Raw genomic sequence first — 24836 nt, forward strand, 5'->3', positions numbered from 1 at the left:
TGAAAAAGAAATCCCAAAGGGAAGGGATATATGCGTGTGTGCGTGCTAAATTGCTTCAGTTGTGTCTGACTCTGCGACCATGTAGACTGTAGCCCACCAGGCTCCTCTGTCCATGGGGATTCTCCAGGCAAGAATGCTGGAATGGGTTGTCAGTCTCACCCCCGGGGAATCTTCCTGACTCAGCGATCAAAGCTGCATCTCTTATGTTTTCTGCATTGGCAGATGGGGTTCTTTACCACTAGTGCCACCTGGGAAGCCCAGATATATGTCTACGTATGGCCAATCCGTTTTGCTGTACAGTAGAATCTCATACAACACTGTAAAGCAACTATACTCCAATAAAAATTATTTTTAAAAAAGAACTGGGCTTGTTTAAAAGAGAAAACACCTCACCCAATGGTCTATTAACCTGCAAATATGTATTTAGGGACATTTGAAGTTGTTCTATTTACCTAATCATTACTAATGGCTACTTTGGATCTATGACAGCTCAACGTGTAAATATGGCTCTTAGACATTTCTCAAGGTATGATACTGGCCCAGTTGACCAGAACAGCTTCTTAAGAGAACAGGATTTCCTTGAAGCAAAATCTGAATATCAAACACAGCTCAGGAGGCTTTAGGAGTTTCTTAGTGGGTCATTTTGAACTGCTTCTCCTCGAGCTAAATGCCAAAATTTACCAGGAAATTTGGGTCCCACTAAGATCTGAACATTGACAAACCTAAAAGTCAAACACTGATTTTTAGAAAATGAAAACAAGGTCAGCACAATTCTTCATGGGCAATAAATAGATAATAAGCAAAGAGACATAATTCAAAAAGAGTCTGTGCGGCCAAACCAAATAGACTAGGTAGGGAAGTTATGATAGTTCTGATTACTAAATAGTACACTAGAAATTGCTGATATTGTTCAGAGGGAACGCAGATGTTATTCCAATATATTATAGTGTATTGAGAAATGATTAGCTTGTCTGGTGATGCTCACCGCTGACGCATTTCTGGGGATCCTAACATCTTCCAAAGAATCGCCTGCCCTTCTCTGCTGTGCCAATGAGGCATAGTTTCCATGGCCCTGCTCAGATCCCGTGCTAGTTGGACCAGATTCAACAAAGTGGAGATTCCCAGGTGGTGCAGTGGTAAAGAATCCGCCTGCCAATGCAGGAAATGCAAGAGATGCAGGTTCAATCTCTGGGTCAGGAAGATCCCCTGGAGTAGGAAATGGCAACCTACTTCAGTATTCTTGCCTGGGAAATCCCATGGACAGAGGAGCCTGGCAGACTACAGTCAATGGGGTTTCAAAGAGTTGGACACGACAGAGTATGCATGTGCGCAAAGTGCCACAAACTGGGGACCTTAAAAAAACAGAATTTTTTTTCTGTTACGTTCCGGAGGCCAGAAGTATGAAATCAACGAGCAGGGCTGTGCTCCTTCTGAAATCTGCAGGGGAGGAGGTTTCCCTGACTCTTCCAGCTCCTGGTGCTGCCAACAGTCCTTGGGCATCCTTGGATTCAGATGCATCACTCCAGTCTCTGCCTCTGTCATCTCATGGCCTTCTCTCCTCATGGGGGTGTGTGTGTATGGGTGTGTGTGTGTGTGTGATTACATGGCCTTCCCTGTCTGAATCTCCCTCTGCCCTTCTTTTGAGGACACCAGTCATGTTACATTAAGGACTCACCCTAATCCAGTATGTCCTTAATGAATTACATCCTCAAAACCCCTGTTTCCACCTGTGCCTGTACCTCTCATCTGTTCCTCACCATATATTCTCTCCTATTATTGGCTGGTACTATTCTCTGTATGTCTTGCCTCCCTAATTTTACTGTAAACTCTTTGACTGGTAAATAATTTTTACTCAAACTCCACAAAGCACTGGAAATAGTGACATGATATCAGTGGCCCCTTCTAATCTTAGAGCAATTTTATACTTTTCAAAATTCTTTCTTATACATCATCAAACATGATTCTGTCAATACCCCTGTGGATAGCTGGCATTATCCTAGTTTTATGTCCACGGGAATTAAGATGCACAGAGCGGTGGTGAGACATGTGGCTTGGGCTCAGCCAAGGCAACTTTTGTTGAAAAATGTCTCTTCCCTCCCCCTCATTCCCTATAAATTGATTTTTAATGAGTCAAGAGTCTCTTTGGGGGCTAAAAAAAAAGCCCTCTTCTTGGATGTTGCAAAGCACCCGAGCCCATGTTCCACAGCTATTGAGCCTGTGCTCTAGAGGCAGGAAGCTGCAACCCCTGAGTCCATGTGCCACAACCCCTGAAGCCCAAGTGCCCAAGAGCCTGTGGTCTACAAGAAGGGAAGTCACCACAATGAGAAGCTCATGCACCGCAGCTCGAGAGTAGCCATGGCTTGCCACACTTAGAGAAAAGTCCTTGCAGCAACAAAGACCCAGCACAGGCAAAAATGAAATAAATAAAATTATATATATAATTCTCCATACTCTGAAGGCAAAGTGAGGAAGAAAGTGAGATATGTATAAACCCAAGGTCTCCCTGTTCCACTGGCACAGCATTTGGAAGAAAGTTGCAAAGCCACCCAACCCTCCTTCTGTTTTCTTGAGCACCTCCCACCCTTTTCCTCCAGCATAACAATGGAAAACCTCAACTTTCTTAGACTTCTAACCCACCCCCTACCCTCTCAGTCTAAGAAGTAGCTGCTCCTCCTCTTTTTTTTTCTTAATAATAAGTATCCAAATAGGAAAAGGAATACATCAAGGCTGTATATTGTCACCCTGCTTATTTAGCTTATGTGCAGAGTAGATCATGAGAAACACTGGGCTAGAGGAAGCACAAGCTGGAATCAAGATTGCTGGAAGAAATATCAATAACTTCAGATATGCAGATGACACCACACTTATGGCAGAAAGTGAAGAAGAACCAAAGAGCCTCTTGATGAAAGTGAAAGAGGAGAGTGAAAAAGTTGGCTTAAAGCTCAACATACAGAAAATTAAGATCATGGCATCTGGTCCCATCACTTCATGGCAAATAGATGGGGAAACAGTAGAAACAGTGGCTGACTTTATTTTTCTGGGCTCCAAAATCACTGCAGATGATGATTGCAGCTATGAAATTAAAAGATGCTTACTCCTTGGAAGGAAAGTTATGACCCACCTAGATAGCATATTCAAAAGCAGAGACATTACTTTGCCAACAAAGGTCCATCTAGTCAAGGCTATGGTTTTTCCAGTGGTCATGTATGGATGTGGGAATTGGACTGTGAAGAAAGCTGAGCACCAAAGAATTGATGCTTTTGAACTGTGGTGTTGGAGAAGACTCGAGAGTCCCTTGGACTGCAAGGAGATCCAACCAGTCCATCCTAAAGGAGATCAGTCCTGGGTGTACATTGGAAGGACTGATGTTGAAGCTGAAACTCCAATATTTTGGCCACCTGATGTGAAGAGCTGACTCATTGGAAAAGACCGTGATGCTGGGAAAGATTGAGGGCAGGAGGAAAAGGGAATGACAGGGGATGAGATGGCTGGATGGCATCACCAACTCGTTGGACATGGGTTTGGGTAAACTCCAGGGGTTGGTGATGGACAGGGAGGCCTGGCATGCTGTGGTTCATGGGGTCGCAAAGAGTCGGACACGACTGAGCGACTGAACTGAGTAAGTATCTGATGGGAACTCCTTCAGCATCCTCCACCTACCTTGCAAATGGCTAGAGGTGGGCAGGGTAGAAGAAAGGAGGTGGGTGTGAGCAGGAACAGGAGTCAGTGGCCTCCTGACTGTGCACAAGTACTAGATACAGGTCCCCAGTCTCCAGACGCAGGGGTGCACAGGATGGAGGCCGTCCTGCTCTGAGCTGGAGGAGGGCAGACAGAGGAGCCCTGGCTCAGGAAGAGGCTCTCCTACTGCGAAAGCCTGCTGTGGCCACCTGCTGCCATTGTCTTTCTCTCTTTCCTGGGACTCACAAAGGAGAGCTTGAAAAATTATAATCAGCTTAGAGAAGACAAAAGGGGCCCTTCTCTGGTGGCTCAGATGGTAAAGAATCTGCCTGTAACGCAGGAGACCCGGATTCGATACCTGGGTTGGGAAGATCCCCTGGAGAAGGGAATGGCAACCCACTCCAGTATTCTTGCCTGGGAAATCTCATGGACAAAGGAGCCTGGTGGGCTACAGTCCATGGGGTTGCAAAGAGTCAGAGATAACTGAGTGCCTAACACTTTCTTTTCACTTTCTGGTGGGTTGAGGAGAAGTGGAGGGAGGAAGAGGAGAGACAGAGACAGAAAAAAAAAAGGAAAGAGATAATGAGAAAATTCTAAGTAGAAAAACTTAACAGATTTTTCCGAGTGGTAAGCTCAAATGTGAGATGCTCTATTGCTTCAAATGGATGCATAGTAACTAGGCTTTTTGGCTCTGAATTCTCACTTTATTCTTTTGCCTCATGACCTTCTATTCTCATAGCTGGGCATCATCAGGCAGTTAGCAGTAAGAAAGGTGATTTAAAAGAGAGAGAGAAGTTATATCAACAATGGAACAATTAAAGTTGAAAGGCTCTCCAAGTTTAGAAGGACAATCTGTTTGCACAGGTGAAGAGTGCAAAGAAAATTGGGGGAGCAGGCTAAGTGGGTGGCTGAGGCCCTTAAAGGGAGCTTAAAACTCTAAATAAAAAGGTAAGTAGAAGAGTAAGATTTCAGGCAGTGAGATTCTGTCTGCCCTGCATGCCCACTCTCTGCGCATGCCTGTGCTCTGGGACATCCACAGGTAAACACATATGCACTCAAAGCTTCTCCAGCATTCCTAGACCTAGGGTCTAGCTGGAGTCTAAGGAATGGAGCTCTGAGTAGGATCAAGCAGGGACAACTTTACTGCTGGGGGTCACATAAAATCCCAGGATCCTCATTCAGAAGTGAACACAAAATCTTTAAAAATGTGCCACAAGTCTTGAGGACTCTAGAAGCCTTAAAACTCTAAAATTAATGAGGGATTCAGGCCATGGGTCCTTGTGCTGTGCTACTATGATAAAATAGATCAGAGATAATAAACAGTTATGAGTCTGGGACTTCCCTGGCTGTCTAGTGATTAAGACTTTACCTTCCAATTCAGGAGGTGCAGGTTCAATCCCTGGTTGGGAGTGAAGATCCCATATTTCTTGGGGCCAAAAGACCAAAACATAAAAAACAGAAGCAATATTGTAAAAAATCAGACAATGACTTTTATAATGATCCACATCAAATCATCTTGAAGAAGTAAAAGGTTATTAGCCTGGAAAAGCCAGTAAAGGGCTGGAATCTAGGGAACTGAAGTGCCACCCATACCTGTTCCCTGAGTAAAGTGTTATCCTGTACATCTCCTTCTCCTGTAAGTGTTTCTATGCTTTCAGACTCCAATGTACATACAGATTACTTGGGATATTGATAACAGAAAGATTCTGATTGAGTAGTTCTAGGGCAGACCTGAGATCTTGCTTTCATAGAAAGCTCCTGGACAGCCAGTAGTCTATACAATACCTTTGCATGAATTAGAAAGATGTACCCTTTTCTGAGCAGCCTGCAAGGGCTTTTGCAAAAAGAATCCTTCTCCCATGTGAACTGGCTAGTGATAAGTAGGTTGGATTTCAGCCCCTGCACTCTTTTGAACAGTACCTTTGAACAGTGCACAATCTGCCCAACTGTACAGGGCCATCCTAAAACCTCATATGCAGCTGTCTCCTAGACTACCGCTAAGACAGCCCTGCTCATGGTCCATCAGGGATAGTCTGCTACTCTCTCTCCTTAATGGCACTACTCAGCAAGTTCATCAAGTCATACTTTCCAGCTCTTATTCTTGCATAGGACTACCTATTTTCCTTTGGAGACTGCCAGAATGACACGTGGGAATGAACTGATTCAATCTCCTACTTAAGGAGAGTTTGGCCCTTTAAGGGTTCCTCACTCGCCAGTGCTCGCTTACTCAGCCTAGAGCCCTAAGCAGGGGTCATATCGTTGTTCCCCATTCACTGTTTCTGCTGGAGTCCTTGCATTTGAAGTTTTATACCTGATGGCATGTATTAATCCAGGATCTAAACAATCAAACTCCTGTGCCTATTTTCGTATGTGATTATTATCTGGTTTGCTCAAGTCTTTTGTTTCTCATCAACTATAACTCTTTCTTTATAGGAGATTGGACATAAAAGCAGAGAGCCAAGGACCTGAAATTTCACTAAGCTGTCTGTTTACCTTGGATGGCCGGATCCAGCGTGGTGCCGGACTCGGAAAATTGTCCTAGTCACGCCTCTGCCCACGTTGCCTTGTCCTGTCCTATTATTGGGGAAAAGTCAAAAATATTTGTCTACCAGTGTGGCCAAATTCTTTTCTTTATAGGCTCTTAAGGTCAGGTGAGGAGAACCAAGGAACCAGTTAGGAGGGGTGCCCTAGCAAAAATAATCTCAGTTGCCCTGGGCTTTATTCAAAGCGTTTGGTGCTGGCTATTCACATATCTGGCTTCCCTGAAGGCTTAGTGGCAAAGAATCTGCCTGCAATGCAAGAGATGTAGGAGACACAGGTTTGATTCCTGGGTAGGGAAGACCCCCTGGAGATGGAAATGGCAACCCACTCTAGTATTCTTGCCTGGAGAATCCCATAGACAGAGGAGCCTAGAGGGCTACAGACTACAGGGTTGCAAAGAGTTGGACACGACTGAAGCGACTGAGCATGCACACACACATTCACATATCTCCGGAAAAAGAAACTTTTGGCCAAGGACAGAAAATTCTAGTTTCTCTAAGTAGCAGATAAAAGGAGCAACAAAGTAGGACCTCCAGGCTAGCAATTTGAAGGTTTCTATTCTATTCTTCAAATTGCTAGCCTTTGGTTAAATCTATGTGTATGTGTTAGTCTTCCCCGATAGCTCAGTTGGTAAAGAATCCGCCTGCAATATAGGAGACCCCGGTTCGATTCCTGGGTCAGGAAGATCTGCTGGAGAAAGGATAGGCTCCCCACTCCAATATTCTGGCCAGGAGAATTCCATGGACTGTATAGTCCGTGGGGTCGTAAAGAGTCGGACACGAGTGAGCGACTTTCACTGGCACATGTTAGTCGCTCAGTTGTGTCTGACTCTTTGCAACCCCATGGACTGTAGCCCACCAGGCTCCTCTATCCATTGGATCCTCCAGACAAGAATACTGAAAAGGGTTGCCACTGAATACTCCAGGGGATCTTCAGTGAAGCAACAGAACTACATAATGTGGATGATTACTTCTAGTTTTTAAATTGTAAGAATCTATGAAGTTTGGTGGCTTTTGCTTTTTTTTTTCCAGTTAAAGTAAATTTATGAACTTAGAAAAAAAGTATTGCATATTAAAAGACAGTGGAATGAATTTATAATATGTAGAGGTGCAGCTTTCCTAGGGCCCTGTCTGCCAGGTGGCCTCATCCCTTTACCAAAGCTTCGCTCTGTTGGAGTGCCTCTCCATCTAGCTCCCTCAGCTTCCTGTACTTGGTCCCTCCATGTCCTTTTTAGACTTCTGTTTGGGGAGAGCCACCCCAAGCTACTTCTACTCCTTTACTAAACTTCAAAATTACCCATTCTGAGAGTTCCACAGGCTTCCTGCCGGGATCATGACTTATATAGACCCCATTTGTTAAAAAGAGTCATTGAGAGCTGCCAACTTCTGCGGTGGTGGAGGTTTAGTCGCTAAGTCATGTCTGACTCTTTGCGACCCCATGTCCTCCCTTCCCCTCTTCTCCCCTCCTACAAGTAGGTGTGTGCTTAGTTGCTAAGTCGTGTCCAACTCTTTTGTAGCCCCATGGACTGCAACTCCCCAGGCTCCTCTGTCCATGGGATTTCCCAGGCAAGAATACTGGAGTGGGTTGCCATTTCCTTCTCCAGGGTTTCTTCTAGACCCAGGGATCAAACCCTTGTCTCCTGCACTGGCAGGTGGATTCTTTACCGTTGAGCCACCTGGGAAGCCCTTTTGACGCAAACCCCCAACATAATCTGTAGCCATTATTTATTCCTCACGCCCATCCCGACTGCCATCCAGTATCTCCCTGATCACCATGCTCTGCTATTTTCCCTCTTTGTCACTTTAATTCAGCCACAGAAGCCTCCTAGTTTTTCCACAGACTGCTAGACATTTTCCTGCTTAAAGCCTCATTTGGTTCTTTCTCTTATCTGGATCACTCTTCTCCAAGATGGTTTCTTGGCAAAACTGCCCATCCAAACCCAACGTTCTCATTTATCTTGCTCAACAGTCTCTCTCTCTTTTTTTTTTCATAGCGACAACTATCTTTGAATATGCCATATGGTTTATTTATATATAGTGCTTATTGTTCATTGTACCATCGCCATTGCCCTGCCCAAGGCTAGTAGACTTTGTTTATTCACTGATGTATCCTAAACATCTAGAACATGTCTGAGACATCTTAGTGACTCAATACATATTTGTTAATTGAATGAACCTTTATTTTTAGAATTCCTGTAATTGAGCAAAAAGTAGATGCAATTGAAATATGTATAATATCATATATGAAATGAGTTGCCAGTCCATGTTCGATGCACAATACTGGATGCTTGGGGCTGGTGCACTGGGATGACCCAGAGGGATGGTATGGGGAGGGAGCAGGGAAGAGGGTTCAGGATGGGGAACACATGTATACCTGTGACAGATTCATTTTGATATATGGCAAAACGAATACAATATTATAAAGTTAAATAAAATAAAATTTAAAAAAAGAAAAAAAGTAGATGCAAAATAACATATAAATATAAATAGGTATCATGAATACATGTGTATCCACTACTCAGCTCAATTTAAAAAATGACATAACCTTTACCTTTGAAATCTTTCTGTGCACCTCCCTGCATCGTTTCCTGTCTTCTCACCACTCAGAGGGGAATCCTGCCATTTTTTACCTTATCATTCCTTTGCTTGTCATCATAGTTTCACCAAATATGTTAGCATCTGTAAACAACATTTTGTTCAGATTTATGTTTATTTGATGTATATATATTATATATACTTATCATTGATGGCTCAGATGGTAAAGAATCTGACTGCAATGCAGGAGACTCAGGTTTGATTCCTGGGTCAGGAAGATCCCCTGGAGAAGGAAATGGCAACCCATTCCAGTATTCTTGCCTGGAGAATTCCATGGACAGAGGAGCCTGGCGGGCTACGGTCCAAGGGGTAGAAAAGAGTCAGACATGTCTGAGTGACTAACACTTTCACTTTTTTATTCCTATTATTACAAAATGCCATAGGCATTCTTTTTTTTTTATTTGTTTCATTAATGTTGATTTCTCTATTTTTTAAAATTATGGTAAAAACACTGACATGAAACCTAGTCTCTTAATAGATTTTAAATGTGCAATATAATATGATTAACCACAAGCAAATGTTGCACAGCAGATCTCTAGAACTCATCCATCTTGTATAGCTGAACTTTACTTGCCTTTCTTGGTTAACATTATGTTCTTAAAGTTCAACTTTGTTTTGGCATATAACTGTAATTCACTCGCTTCTCTGCTACAAAGTACTTCACTATAAGACAATGCCATAATGTTTCAATAATAATACTGTGGATGAAGACTTGTGCCCTTTCCACTGGTTTTTCTTTTTTGCTATTGCAGAAATGCTACTCTGTCATCCTTTCATCTGTGTCCCCAGAGCTTGTGTGCAAGAGTCTCTCTAGCATAACAGACCTAGGAGTAAAATTGCTGAGTCATATGGTTTGTACATCTTTAGCATTACTGAGGATGTCTAGTTGTTTTTCAAAGTAACTGTACCAATTTGTCCAACTCCCAGTGTTCTGGTTGCTCACATCTTTGTAGAAACTTGATGTTGAAAGAATTTAAAATTTTTGCTAGTCTAATAGGTGAGAAATCTCTTATCACAGTTTAAATTTTCATTTCTCACTGATTATTTTACCATGTTTATTGGCTACTTGGCTCTTCTCTTCTATGACATGTCTGTTTGAATCTTTTGCCCATTTTTTGGATGATTTATGTTTTCCATAGTATGTATAAATTCTTTAAATATTCTTTATATATATATGTACTATATATAATATCTTTTCTCAATTTGTGGTTTAAATGATATCCTTTAATTAATTTAAGCTCTTAATTTTACTGTAGTCTTTTATAGTTTATAGCTTTGTTTCTTGATTAAGAAATCCTTTTGTATCCCTACATCATAAATATACTCTCTTACATAGGCCTCTGAAAGTGTTATAGTTTGTCCTTCGCATTGAAGTCTTGAACCTACATGCAATTGATTTTTGTGAATTGAGTGAGATAGAGGTCGAATTTCAGTTTTTCTATATGGTATCTAATTTCCCCAGCAGACTCATTGGAAAAGACCCTGATGCTGGGAAAGATTGAGGGCAGGAGGAGAAGGGGGCGACAGAGGGGGAGATAGTTGGATGGCATCACGGACTCAGTGGACATGAATCTAAGCAAACTCCTGCAAATAGTGAAGGACAGGGAAGCTTGACATGCTGCAGTCCGTGGGGTCACAAAAAGCTGGACACGACTGAGTGACTGAAAAAGAGAATGGAGCCCAAAGCTAAGTTTGCCCCTTCACTATTTTGATTCTGGGTCATAATAGGTGTGCAAAGACTAATTCTTTTTTTCAATTGAAGTTTAGTTGATTCACAATGTTTTCATTGAATAGAGAAGTGATTCAGTTATATACACACACGCACATATTCATATTCTTTTTCAAATTCTTTTACATTATTGGTTATTACAGGATTTTGAATATAGTTTCCTGTGTATATAGTACATCCTTGTTGTTTATCTATTTTATTATAATGGTGTACATCTGTTAACCCCAATTTCCAATTTAATCCCCCTCCCCTTTTCCCTTGGGCTTTCCAGGTGGCACTAGTGTTAAAAGAATCTACCTGCCAATGCAAGAGACACAGGAGACAAAAGTTCTATCCTTGGGTCGGGAAGATCCCCTGGAGTAGGAGAAGGCAACTCGCTCCAATGTTCTTGCCTGGGAAATTCCATGGTCAGAGGAGCCCGGCGGGCTACAGTCCATGGGGCCGCAGAGTTGGATGTGACTGAGCACACAGCTTTTCCCTTGGGTAACCCTAAGTTTGTTTTCTATGTGCATAGACTAATTTCTTGATTGTTAATGAAGATTTTATTGCCCTCTTTTTCATTCACGTGAAATGAGCAGGACCCTGCATGGTGAGGGAACTGAACTCTGAACTCTGATGATCTAGGTCTTCTGGGCCAGAGCACTTCCCACTTTCTGAGGCTGACTGTCTTTAATCTGATACGCATGCCAGAGTGCGCCTCAAGTGATGGCAGAACCAGAGACATAAAGGTCTGAGCTGATTTTGACCCCAAGGAGACAACAACCAAAATGTTCTCTGGGAGCAGCTGCTGTAGTGAGCTAGTTCATTTAGAGATTCATGCATGGCTGACCTGAACACCTGTACTCTAGTGTGTTAGAAGAAAGTAAAAGGATGGCGGTGGTTTATGCATATCAGTGCTTCCACTGGCAAAAGCCTGCTGGGTAGCTTGACTTAAATTTACCAGAGGAAGGTAGGACTTTCTCTGATGATCAGCCTCTCTGGTAGGGCTTCCTGGGTCCCCTCCTCATTTTCTCTTATTGGAAATGCAGCTCTGGGAAGGAGGTGTCTCTAAGGAAATAATCAGAGCTGTTGTTATGCAGCTTATAGGTTCCAACTCATGGTTTTAACCAATAGCGTACTATTCCTAGTAATTTCTCTGTTTGGGCTTGTCTTCATTCTTGTTAAAGTCTTCCTTTCCCATGTTCCTTTGAAAAAGGGTTTATATGTACCGTGGCTTATGCTTTCAATGTCCCAGGTCTGCTGGGCAAATAAGACACTCTATCTCAATGCGTCCACTTGGAGAAAGATTTTATTAGGTAAATACAGTATTAAGTCACCTTTTCATCAGAATGCATACAAAGATGTTTGGCCTTTTGTCGTTTTTCCTTCCTTGCCAAAGGAAATGATCCACTTACCTCCCTGAATTGTTCTTCGTGTGTGTTCATAGGAGGCAGATGTCCTTAGGGGGAGGAGATGTGTCATCTACTCAGAAGAAACTTTCAGGGTTGAGGCTTCTGGTTTTAATCTTGTTGGCTGGAGCAGGCAGCATTTCTTTGGCTGTAAAACTGGGTACATTTAGAGACATAAACCCGGGGAAGAATTGAATCAGTGCCCTCGTGCTTGATACACAGAGTTTGCTTCTGAAGTGAGATAGTCACCGTAAGAAAGAAAGAAAGAAAGAAAGAAAGAAAGAAAAATCTCAGATTCCAGTGTAGGTAATGAACGGGCAACCACATGAATATATCAAAGAGGCAGTTATTGCTCAGTCTTTTCTCAGTCTTTACCAGAGACTAAGGCTGTGTGTTTTGATTATTTTTCCCCTTTAAACTTCTCTGGAAGTTCATTTAACATGATTTCCGTTAAATAAGAATATCATGGAAGTAAAGAATCAGATAGCAACATGACACAATTTTCTTCTGACTTTTGAAGCCTCTTGGGGCAGGCTCGGGCCCTGGCGACTCAGGTCAAGGTGAAAGGGGGAAAGAGGAAAGAAAGCAAGTTCTGGCTCTTGCTGCTTGTGCATGGAGACAGCAGAGCAGATGGGGAAAGACAGAGTCCCTTCTGAAGGTATGAGCTGACCCAGAAGACCTGTATGAAGTCTTGTGGCTTGTTATGTTTCCGAAGTGCTCTCAGAGCCAAGAGAACAGTAGTTTGAAAGAAAAGGAGAGTGGTTAGGAACTGTGCGCCCAAGAGGGACCACGTTAACTTCAGTGGTCCTTCTTCCCACCCAGGGAACACACACACCTTTTGCCTTGGGTAACCACGAGTTTGTATTCTATGTGCAGTTGGCTGCCCCATCTGGTGGGCTTTGCAGTAGGCAGTGGGGGGGATGTTTTGTTAATGGAATTCAGCCTAAAGCCTGACCACTGTTTCTCCCAAGGGTAAAAGAACTCTCAAGAACACCCATAAGTTCCAACAGGCAAGCCCTCAGCACATTCAGTTTGTTTACCTTGGTTGCTCTTCTCACTAAATGTTGCACCATTGTTATTTTTTCAAAAGGGCAACCGTGAATAATCCTTGCCTCCTTGAACCAAGCCAAGGGATGGTATTATTGAGAGCAGGTGATTGTTTAGACAGGAATCAGCAGAGTTCTCTCTGGAATGGACTGGACAGTAAATATTTTGGGCCTTCTGAGCCATATGGTGTCTTGCAACTCATCAAATAATTCAATTTGAAGTGAGAAAGCAGTCAATGTGGCTTTGTTCCAGTAAAACCTTAATATTTGAACTTCACATACATTTTATATGTACTTATACTGTGTTCTTCTTTTGATATTTTTCAGCTATCTAAAACCGGTTAAACCATTCTTAGCCTAAAGATCATGCACATGGCAGGCTGGATTTGCCTCCATGGTCCATGTAGGTTGTCGACTCCTGGTCTAAAGTAATGAAAATCAATATTTTGGAGTAAAAAAAGTGCTTTATTTATTTTTTAAATTTACTCAGTTGAATTTTATTAATTACTTATTTTTGACTGTGCTGGATTTTCATTGCTCTACATGGTCTTTCTCTAGTTGTGGTGAACGGGTGCTACTTTTCATTGCTGTGAGCAGGCTTTTCATTGCAGTGGCTTCTCTTGTGGAGCAAGAGCTCTAGGCATGCAGGCTTCAGTAATTGTGGCTTGCAGGCTTATTGAGCAGAGGCTCAATAGTTAAGATATATGGGCTGAATTAATCTTTGACACGTGGAATCTTTCTGGACCAGGGATCAAACTGGTGTCCCCTACATTGGCAGGTGGATTCCTATGCACTTACCAGCTGTTCAAATGGTCAACTGTATTGAATTATACTTTGCATACAATAAGAAGTACCCATTAAAAATTTTAGTAGACTAATTTTTAGAGCAGTTTTAAATTCACAGCAAAATTGCGTGTGAAGTACAGAGTTCTTATATACCCCTTGTCCACACTCATGCATAGCCTCTTCCACTGTGAACATCCCCCACCAGAGTGTGCATGTTACAATCAATGAACCTCCATTGACATATCACTGTTACTCAATGTCCATACTTTATGTTAGGATCAACTCTTGGTGAGGGTTTCTCTGGTGGCTCAGAAACTAAAGCGTCTGCCTGTAATGTGGGAGGCCTGGGTTTGATCCTTGGGTCGGGAAGATCCCCTGGAGAAGGAAATGGCAACCCACTCCAGTACTCTTGCCTGGAAAATCCCATGGACAGAGGAGCCTGGTAGGCTACAGTCCATAGGGTTTCAAAGAGCTGAACATGACTGAGCGACTTCTCTTTTTTTTTCTTGGTGATGGACATTCTATTGGTTTGGGCAAATGTATAATGACATGTAACTACCATTATGGCAGCATACAGAGTAGCTTCATTGCCCTAAAAATCTTCTGGCTCCACTTATTCATCCATCCTCCCCATTAAAAGTACCAATTTAAAATTTACAGTTCAATGATGCATCTTCGCTCAGTCATATCCAATTCTTTGTGACCCCATGAACTGTAGCCCACCAGGTTCCTCTGTCTGTAGAATTCTCCAGGCAAGAATACTAGAGTGGGTAGCCATTTCTTTCTCCAGGGGATATTCCCAAGCCAGGGATTGAACCTGGTTCTCCTGCAGTTCAGTAAGTATTGACAATTAATCCAATCATGTAACCAGACTGCTACAATATAGACCTTTCTAAAGCCTCATGAAGTTCCCTTGTGCTCCTTCTTAGCCACTCTACCATCACCTCTGCTGCTGCTGCTGCTAAGTCGCTTCAGTCATGTCCAACTCTGTGCGACCCCATAGACAGCAGCCCACTAGGCTCCCCCGTCCCTGGGATTCTCCAGGCAAGAACACTGGAGTGGGTTGCCATTTCCTTCTCCAATGCATGAAAGGGAAAAGTGAAAGTGAAGTCGCTCAGTCGTGTCCGACTCTTCGAGACCCCATGGTCTGCAGCCGACCAGGCTCCTCCGTCCATGGGATTTTCCAGGCAAGAGTATTGCAGTGGGGTGCCATTGCCTTCTCCATCACCTCTAGCCTTAGACAAGAAATGGTCTGATTTTTGTCATTTAATAGTTTAGACTTACCTTTTCTAGAAGTTGATATGTAGCATGTACTCTTTTGCGTCTGATTTATTTCGCTTGGTGTGATGTTTTTGAGATTCATCCATGTTGTTACATGAAGCAACTGTAATTCTTTCCTTTCTAAGGCTGAATACTCTCCATTGTGTGGCTGTACCCCATTTATTTATCCATTTTTCTATTAATGGACTTCTGGGTTTTTCTCCTTTATTTCCTATTATGAATAAAGCTGCTATGAACTTTGATATACAAGTCTATGGGTTAAACATATATTTTCATGTATTTTGTCTAGATACCTAAGAGTGGAATTGCTGCATCATATGATGTGTATATTATTTGACTTTATAAGAAACCACCAAATTTTCCACAGTAATTGTACCATTTTACATTCTCGCCAAGGGAATTCTTATTATTCCACATCCTCACCAACACTAGTGGGGTTGCAGAGGTTACAATTTGCATTTATCTGATGACAACAAGTAATGTTGAGCATCTTTTTATGAGTTTGTTGGCCATTTGCTTAACATCTTTGTGAACTGTCCGTTCACATTTTTGCCTTTTTAAATTGAGTTGCCTTCTTATATAAGTTGTGAAGTCTATATATTTTAGGTATGTGTCCTTTGTGAGATATATGTATTGCAAATATCGTCTCTCAGTGTGTAGCTTGTCTTTTCATTTCTTGATAAAGTCTTTTGATCAGCAGATGTTTAAAATTTGATAAGGTTATATTTATCAATTATTTTATGACTTTAAGGAAAAAATTCCCTTTCAATATTTAAAAATTCCGTGGATGGATCCTCATATGATGGGTATATTTTAAGATCTATAAATTGAGGAAATACATAAAACAAAGGCTACTCAAGTTTGTTTCTTTTTTAACAGCTTTACTGAGATATAATGCACACACTATCAGATCAGTTGCTCAGTCGTGTCCGACTCTTTGTGACCCCATGAATCGCAGCACGCCAGGCCTCCCTGTCCGTCACCAACTCCCAGAGTTCACCCAGACTCACGTCCATCGAGTCAGTGATGCCATCCAGCCATCTCATCCTCTGTCGTCCCCTTCTCCTCTTGCCCCCAATCCCTCCCAGGATCAGAGTCTTTTCCAGTGAGTCAACTCTTTGCATGAGGTGGCCAAAGTACTGGAGTTTCAGCTTTAGCATCATTCCTTCCAAAGTAATCCCAGGGCTGATCTCCTTTAGAGTGGACTGGTTGGATCTCCTTGCAGTCCAAGGGACTCTCAAGAGTCTCCTCCAATACCACAGTTTAAAAGCATCAATTCTTCGGCACTCAGCCTTCTTCACAGTCCAACTCTCACATCCATACATGACCACAGGAAAAACCATAGCCTTGACTAGATGGACCTTTGTTAGCAAAGTAATGTCTCTGCTTTTGAATATGCTATCTAGGTTGGTCATAACTTTCCTTCTAAGGAGTAAGCGTCTTCTAATTTCATGGCTGCAGTCACCATCTGTAGTGATTTTGGAGCCCAGAAAAATAAAGTCTGACACTGTTTCCACTGTTTCCCCATCTATTTCCCATGAAGTGGTGGGACCGGATGCCATGATCTTCGTTTTCTGAATGTTGAGCTTTAAGCCAACTTTTTCACTCTCCTCTTTCACTTTCATCAAGAGGCTCTTTAGTTCCTCCTCACTTTCTGCCATAAGGGTGGTGTCATCTGCATATCTGAGGTTATTGATATTTCTCCCGGCAATCTTGATTCCAGCTTGTGTTTCTTCCAGTCCAGCGTTTCTCATGACGTATTCTGCATATAAGTTAAATAAACTGGGTGACAATATACAGCCTTGACGAACTCCTTTTCCTATTTGGAACCAGTCTGTTGTTCCATGTCCAGTTCTAACTGTTGCTTCCTGACCTGTATACAAATTTCTCAAGAGGCAGATCAGGTGGTCTGGTATTCCCATCTCTTTCAGAATTTTCCACAGTTTATTGTGATCCACACAGTCAAAGGCTTTGGCATAGTCAATAAAGCAGAAATAGATGTTTTTCTGGAACTCTCTTGCTTTTTCCATGATCCAGCGGATGTTGGCAATTTGATCTCTGGTTCCTCTGCCTTTTCTAAAACCAGCTGGGACATCAGGAAGTTCACGGTTCAAGTATTGCTGAAGCCTGGCTTGGAGAATTTTGAGCATTACTTTACTAGTGTGTGAGATGAGTGCAATTGTGTGGTAGTTTGAGCATTCTTTGGCATTGCCTTTCTTTGGGATTGGAATGAAAACTGACCTTTTCCAGTCCTGTGGCCACTGCTGAGTTTTCCAAATTTGCCAGCATATTGAGTGCAGTTCCACACACTATATGATTTGCCAATTTAAAGTACAAAATTTAGGGACTTTCCTGGTGGTCCAGTGGTTAAGACTTCACCTTCCAATGCAGAGTGTGTGGGTTCCAGGCCTGGTCGGGGAGCTAAGATCCCACAAACCTACTGGTCAAAAAAACAAAACATAAAAAAAAGAGGCAATATGGTAACAAATTCAATAAAGACTTTAAAAATGGTCCACATAAAAAAAACTTAAAAAAAAAAATTCAGTGTCTTTTTATTATACTCACAGATAACATGTAACTGTAACCACAGTCAATTTTAGAACACTTTCATCACCTCAAAAAGAAATCCCATACCCTTTAGTCATCACTCTTTCATCTCCCCATTGTTTTCCCCAGGCCTGGGCAACCACTAACCTACTTTTTGTCTCTATAGGTTTCTCTGTTCTCAATATTTCATGTGAGTAGAATAATATAATAGATAGTTTGTGATTGGTTTCCTTCAATTAACATAATGTCTTTAATATTCATCCATGTTACAGAATATATCAGTACTTCCTTTCCTTTTTATGGTTGTATAATGATGGCACATTGATGGACATGTCACACTTTGTTTTTAGTTTCATCAGCTGATGGACATTTGGGTTGTTTCCATGTTTTGGCTATTATTAACAATACTTCTGGAAACATTTGTGAATAAGTTTTTGTTTGGACATTTGCTTTCATTTCTCTTGGGTATACAACTAGGAATAGAATTGTTGGATCATATAGTAATGTTGTGTTTAATCATTTGAGGAACTGTCAGATTGCTATAGAAAGTGTCTGCGCCATTTTAGTTTCCCACCAGCAGAGAGTGAGGGTTCTGGTTTTTCCACATTTTTGTCAACATTTATTATTATCTGAGGGCCTCCCAGGCAGTTCAGTGGTAAAGACTCCACCTGCAAATGCAGGAGATGCAGGAGATGCAGGTTGACCCCTGGGATGGGAAGATTCCCTGGAGGAGGAAATGGCAATCCACTTCAGTATTCTTGCCTGGGAAATCCCATGGGCAGAGGAGCCTGGGGGGTTATAGTCCATGGCAGCACAAAGAGTCGGACAAGACTGAGCAACTAACTGACATACACAGAGTGGATATGAAGAGATTACATTGTAGTTTCGATTTATATTCTCCTGATGACTAAGGAGGTCGTTTATTGTCTGGTTTTATACCTTCCATTGACAAGTCTATTTGTTAATAGATCTTTTGCCTACTTAAAAAATTAGGGTTTCGTCTTTTTATTACTGAATCATAAGAATTCCTTAATCGTCTGGATAAAAGTCTTTTATATATGATTTTCACATATTTCCTCCTATTATGTGAATTGCATTTTCACCTTCTTGATGTTGTCCTGTGAAGCACAAAAGCTTTTATTTTTGACGAGGCCCAATATATCTACTTTTTTCTTTGTTGCTTGTGTTTTTTGTGTGTCATATCTAAGAACTCCATGCTAAATTCAAGATCATGAAGAGTTCTCCTTATGTTTTCTTTTAAGAATGTTATAGAAGTTCGCATCAGTTTCCCGCCTGGCCTGATGTAGCCAGACCCGGTCCGGTCCGGTCCCTGCGCCTCTCAACGCCTCGGTGAGGCCGGGTCCGCAGTGCCGGTCTCGGGCAAAAAAAAAAAAAAAAAAAAAAAAAGAATGTTATAGCTTTAGTTCTTACATTATATTTTTGCTCCATTTTGTATTAATTATGTTTATGAATAAGGGTCTGATTTCATTCTTTTGCATGGGGCTATTCAGTTGTCCAGCACCAATTGTTGAAAAGACTGTTCTTTGCTCATTGAATGGTCTTGGTACTCTTGTCAAAAATCAGTGGAGCAGAGATGTATAGATTGATTTCTGGACTCTCAATTCCGTTCTATTGGTTTATGTGTCTATTTTCATGCCAGTAGCATATTGTCTTAATTACATTGCTTTGTAGTGAGTTTTGAAATTGAGAAGTGTGAGTCTTCCTACTTTGTTCTCTCTTTCAAGACTGTTTTGGCTCTTGATTGTCTCTTGCAATTCCATATGAATTTTGGAATCAGCCTGCCATTTTCTACAAAGAGTCAGATAGGATTCTTATAGGGATTGCATTAAATCTGTAGATTAATTTGGGAAGCATTGCCATCCTAACAATGTTAAATCTTCTGTTTCTCTATTTATTTAAATTTCCTTTAATTTCTTTCAACAATGTCTTAAAGTTTTCAGAGTATAAATTTGCCCTTCCTTTGTTAAATTTATTCCTTAGTATTTTAATTCTTTTTGATGTTATGGTAATGGAATTGTCTCTGAAATTTTGTTTTTTGGATTGTTCATTGTAAGCATATAGAAATACAATTGATTTTTATATATTGATTTTGTTTCCTGCAACATTGATGAATTTATTAGTTTTAATACTTTTTAGTGTATCCCTTAGACTTTTCTATATATAAGATAATATTATTCACAATAGAGATAGTTATATTAATATTTCTTTCCAAACTGGACAACTTTTATTTCTTTTTTTTACCTTGATGTCCTGTGTGGGACCCCCAGTGCAATGTTGAATAGAAGTAGTAAGAACAGATATCTTTGTCTTATTCTTGATCTTAATGGAAAAGCATTCACTCTTTCACCATAAGTGTGGTCTTAGCTCTGTGTTTTTTACTCATGCCTCTTATCAGGTTGAGGAAGTTCCCTTCTATTCCTAGTTGTTCAGTGTTTTTATCGTGAAACGGTGTTGATTTTTTAAAAATGCCTTTTCTGCATTTATTAAGATGTTCATGTGATTTTTTGTTTTTCACTCAAATTTTTAATAAATTTGTATTATTAATAACAATGACATCTACATGATCAAGAAAAATTATTTCTTCAGTGTACAGACTGATTGGTTCACAATGTAGCCTGACAAGCTCCTCAGTCCATGGAATTCTCCAGGTAAAAATACTGGCGTGAATTGCCATTCCCTGCTCTGGGGGATCTTCCCCACCCAGGGATCAAGCCCAAGTCTCTTGTATTGCAGGCAAATTCTTTACCTTCTGAGCCAGCAGGGAAGCCCATTAATAGCAATGGCATCCACGCAGTCAGGAAACATTATTTCTTCAGTGTACAGACTGGTTGGTTCACAACAGTGGATTCTTGGTTGTTTTGAAATGCTGCTGTAAATCTCAAATCCTGTAACCACAAATTCAGAAGAAGTGAAGTGAAGTCGCTCAGTTGTGTCCGACTCTGTGATCCCATGGACTGTAGTCTACCAGGCTTCTCTGTCCGTGGGATTTTCCAGGCAAGAGAACTGGAATGAGTTGCCATTTCCTTCTCCAGGGGATCTTCCTGACCCAGGGATCGAACCCAGGTCTCCTGCATTGCAGGCAGACACTTTACCCTCTGAGCCGAAACAAATTCAGAACCACTTCTCAAATAACCAGATGGATTCCTAATAATGGGGAGTGCTCAGTGCTTTACTTTGTGCTGCTTGTCAGTTTACATGGTGTTGCAGAGTCCTATAGTTAGAAGAGACTTAATTGCTTAAGCTGTATTCTGTCCAGTGCAGGAATCTCCTGTGCAGTATCCCTAACACATGGTCATCAGCTTGGAATACACTTAGTTAAGAAAGCAGATATTTTGGAAAAGGAGCAAAGGGCATTCTGTTATAAAGCTTTGGTATCATTTTCACAAAGGCACAGGTTGGGTTTTCTGTATATAGTTACTTGATATACTCAGAGTCAGAAACTCAGAATTTCATGCTTGGCCTCAACCTTGATTTGCTGTGTAACTCTAGTCAAGTCTCAGCTCCACTAAGCCTCAGTTTCTTTCTCTGTTAAATAGTAATAATAATGATAATAATGATGATAATAGCATCTCATTAAGTATATGCGTGCTCAGTTGCTTCAGTTGTGTCCGACTCTTTGCAAGCCCATGGATCATAGTCCACCAGGCTCCTCTGTCCATGGGATTCTCCAGGGAAGAATACTGGAGTGGGTTGCCATTTCCTCCTCCAGGGGATCTTCCTGATCCAGGGATCAAACCTTCATCTGTTATACCTCCTGCATTGCCAGGCAGGTTCTTTACCACTAGCGCCATGTGGGAAGTGACTTTTTCATAGAAACTGGGAGGCTTAAAACAGTAATTTATATGAAGATAAATAATATAAAATGATCTTCTAAATTCTAATTATTAGTATCAGGCTACCTTGGGATTAATGTCTTTAAAAGCTAGACACTCAGTATTCACATCAATTCCTTAAAATTTCAGAAGAGCAGAGCCCAAGAATTTGTTTTCTGTTGGTGTAGATGAAAAGTTCCATAGGTACTTGGGTTGGAGTTGAAACCTAAGTCAGGAGAAAGGGCGTTGGCTGAAGAACTTAATGATAAGGGAGTAGTATGGAGCCGGATGGAACACCCCAGACTCCACTCCAGGACAGAGCTCTTCTATGAAACTCCTATGGGGCCTCCTCCCCTCCTAGTATGTGGCAATATTACTACAAAGAAACCATCCCCACAAAGCCCTCACAGTGCTAACATTGCTTTGGCTGCTGCATTTCAAGTCTGGAAGGAAGATTATAAATAACATTCTGATACTAACAGAGAGTTGTTTGGAAGACCAGTTTTGTAGATTGTTACCTTATATTCAGTAGTTGATTTCTCCTTGTACTGACCTTACCAAGAAGAAGCTGACAAAGAGTGGAGGAGTCAACCCGTTCCTCCTAGAGCACGTAGCTTTGTTTTCCTGGTTCTTCTGCATCTGAGGACTTCATGTTGGCATTTGCTCTGAAGGGAAAGTAAGAGCTCTCAGAATATTTGTATTTCCCCAAGCAAACCATAAACCTCCAAATTTGTTTCTCACGTCTCCCTTTCCTCTCTCTCTCTATATAAATCTCAAATCTAAGTACCCATGGTGGTTGTTATTCAGTCGCTCAGTCATGTCTGACTCTTTGCGACCGCATGGATTGCAGCACACCAGGCCTCCCTGTCCTTTGCCATCTCCTGGAGTTTGCTCAAATTCATGCCCATTAAGTCGGCGATGTCATTCAACCATCTCATCTTCTACTGTCTTTTCCTTTTGACCATGGGCTCCTATTCAATTTAGACCTTGGGCATGTAGCGCCATGAAAATATTTGAGCTAAAATCTCCCAGACAGGATCAGCATCACTTGGTTTCCCCCTTCAGGTGCGATGTTCTGAACGCAAGAGCAGAGGAAATCAGATGTGAACTATGCAGAGAGCCCGCGCTTCTTTCCCAGTGCCCAGGGGAGGTTCCCTGTCCTGGGAAATTACTTTTTAGGGGGAGAAGAGGGCAGCAGAGAGCCCTTCTGCTTGACCATCTGCTGCAGGAGCTGGTTTGAAAATAGCAAAACAGTAGCAGTTGCTGGATTGATCCTGTCAGCTGGAACCCTTGCTCCCCTGAAGAGCTGAGGTTAGCAGTTGTGTTTGTTACTCTGTTACTGTTCTGTCAAGCTGGAGAACAGTCCAGCATTAAAAGGACCTGGGTGCGTGGGAGCTTAGAGCTCTTAACAGGCGCTGCACTTTTTCAAAGGAGGCACAAGTGTGTTGAAAGTGGAGCACAGCCCTGCCAAGGTCCTTCGCCAGGGATGACAGATTGCATTGTCTGTTCTTTGCTACTTTGCTCTGATGGGGTAGTGGGCATCTCTGAGTCCGTGGGAGGTGCTGGGGCCTTGTAAATGTAACATTTCCTGGGAGCCCATGGCTCCCACCTTCTTTTGCTGTTTTGTCTTAGTTTAAGGACCAAACCAGAGCTGATTGCTTGGTTTTCTTTCCCAAACACTCAGAGTCCAGTAAGAACCCTTCAAAGAGTGTATATAGCTGAAGTACTTCCAGAATCTCCTGGGTCTGCCTGGCTGGCACAGCTGGTTGGAAGCACAGTAACAAGGGCAAAGTGCGGGTCCTTTCCCTTGTGCTCCACTTAGCTTTGTGCTGTTTCATGGCCATGGGCTACACCTGCTACCTCAAACCTGCTAAAATGTCATGGATGAATGAATGCAGATTAAATGTCTAACACAGCACCCAAACAGTAGAAGATATTTAATCTATGTTTGCTCAATGAATGAAAGCAAATCCATTAGAGAATCTTAGAATGACAACAATAAAATTGATTTTAGGGTTTCCCTGGTGGCTCAGTGGTAAAGAATCTCCCTGCCAATGGTGAAGACATGGGTTTGATCCCTGATCTGGGAAGACCCCACATGCTGTGAAGCAACCAAGCCCAGGTGCCACAACTACTGAACCTGAGTTCCCAGCTCTAGAGCCTGGGAACCACGACTACTGAAGGCTGAGTGCCTAGAGTCCATGCTCTGCAACGAGAGAAGCCACTGCAATGAGAAGCCCACGGACCACAACAAAAAGCAGCCCCCATCCAGTGCTACTCGAGAAAAGCCCACACAATGAAAGAAGGACGCAGCACAGCCAAAACATAAATTATAAAAATAAAGCAATCATTCTTAGAAAAATAAAATCTTATTGCAAACCCAGGGTCACATAGCTTTTCTCCTATGTTTCTTTGGAAGTTGTTAGTATCGCATTTTATATTTAGGTCTATAATCAGTTTTGAGTTAATTTTTTGTGAAAAGTGTAAGTCTGTGCCTAGATGCTCTTTTGTTTTGCATATGGATGTCTAATTGTTACAGTATCATTATTGAAAAGACTATCCTTTCTGCACTGAATTTCCTTTGATGCTTCTTTGTCAAAGATTAGTTGGTTATATTTGTGGGGGTCTATTTCTTGGCTTCCCTGGTGGTTCAGTGGTAAAGAATCCACCTGCAATGCAGAAGCAAGAGTCTCAGGTTCCTTCTGTGTATTGAGAAGATCCCCTGGAGAAGGAAGTGGCAACCCACTCCAATATTCTTGCCTGGGAAATCTCATGGACAGTGGAGCCTGGTAGGCTGTAGTCCATGGGGTCAAAAGAGCTGGACATGACTTAAGGACTAAATCATCACGACCAGTAAGTCTTGAGGTCAAGTAGAGTCAATCCTTCAACTTTGTTCTTGATCAGTATCGTGTCGGCTCTTCTGGGTATTTTGCCTTCCTGTTGTGTTTCAAACCTCTTTGACTCTTTGCGTCCTAGCTCAGAGCCTTAAATAATCACAAGTTCTAAGTTAATTGTTAACTGTTTGTCTACCCCAGGGTACAGCTAAGGCCATTTTAATATTGCTTGAAAAGATTCTTTTTTTTTTTAAGTTGTCTTAAATTTTCCTTCTGAGACATTCTCAACACTATAAATTTTGTATGTAATGCAAATGGATTATTATTAGTACTAGGCACCAGAATTATTCTTGGAGAAAAATGTGCATTGTTTGGGAAAATATAGAAGGCATGAGACAAAACAACAGAAGTGGTGACAATGTGCTGAGATTGAAACAGGGAGAGCACTCTCTCTGTTCTCAGGGAGACGGTCCAGAAAGAGGGAAAGAAAGAGAAAGGAAAAAGGAATTCGTTTAAAGGAGGTCCACATTCGATGAAGCAAGCAGTAGAAATTCCACAATTTAAGATTAGGGACTTTCA

This window comes from Bos indicus, chromosome 8 (assembly GCF_029378745.1).
Source record: "Bos indicus isolate NIAB-ARS_2022 breed Sahiwal x Tharparkar chromosome 8, NIAB-ARS_B.indTharparkar_mat_pri_1.0, whole genome shotgun sequence".
NCBI lineage: Eukaryota > Metazoa > Chordata > Mammalia > Artiodactyla > Bovidae > Bos > Bos indicus.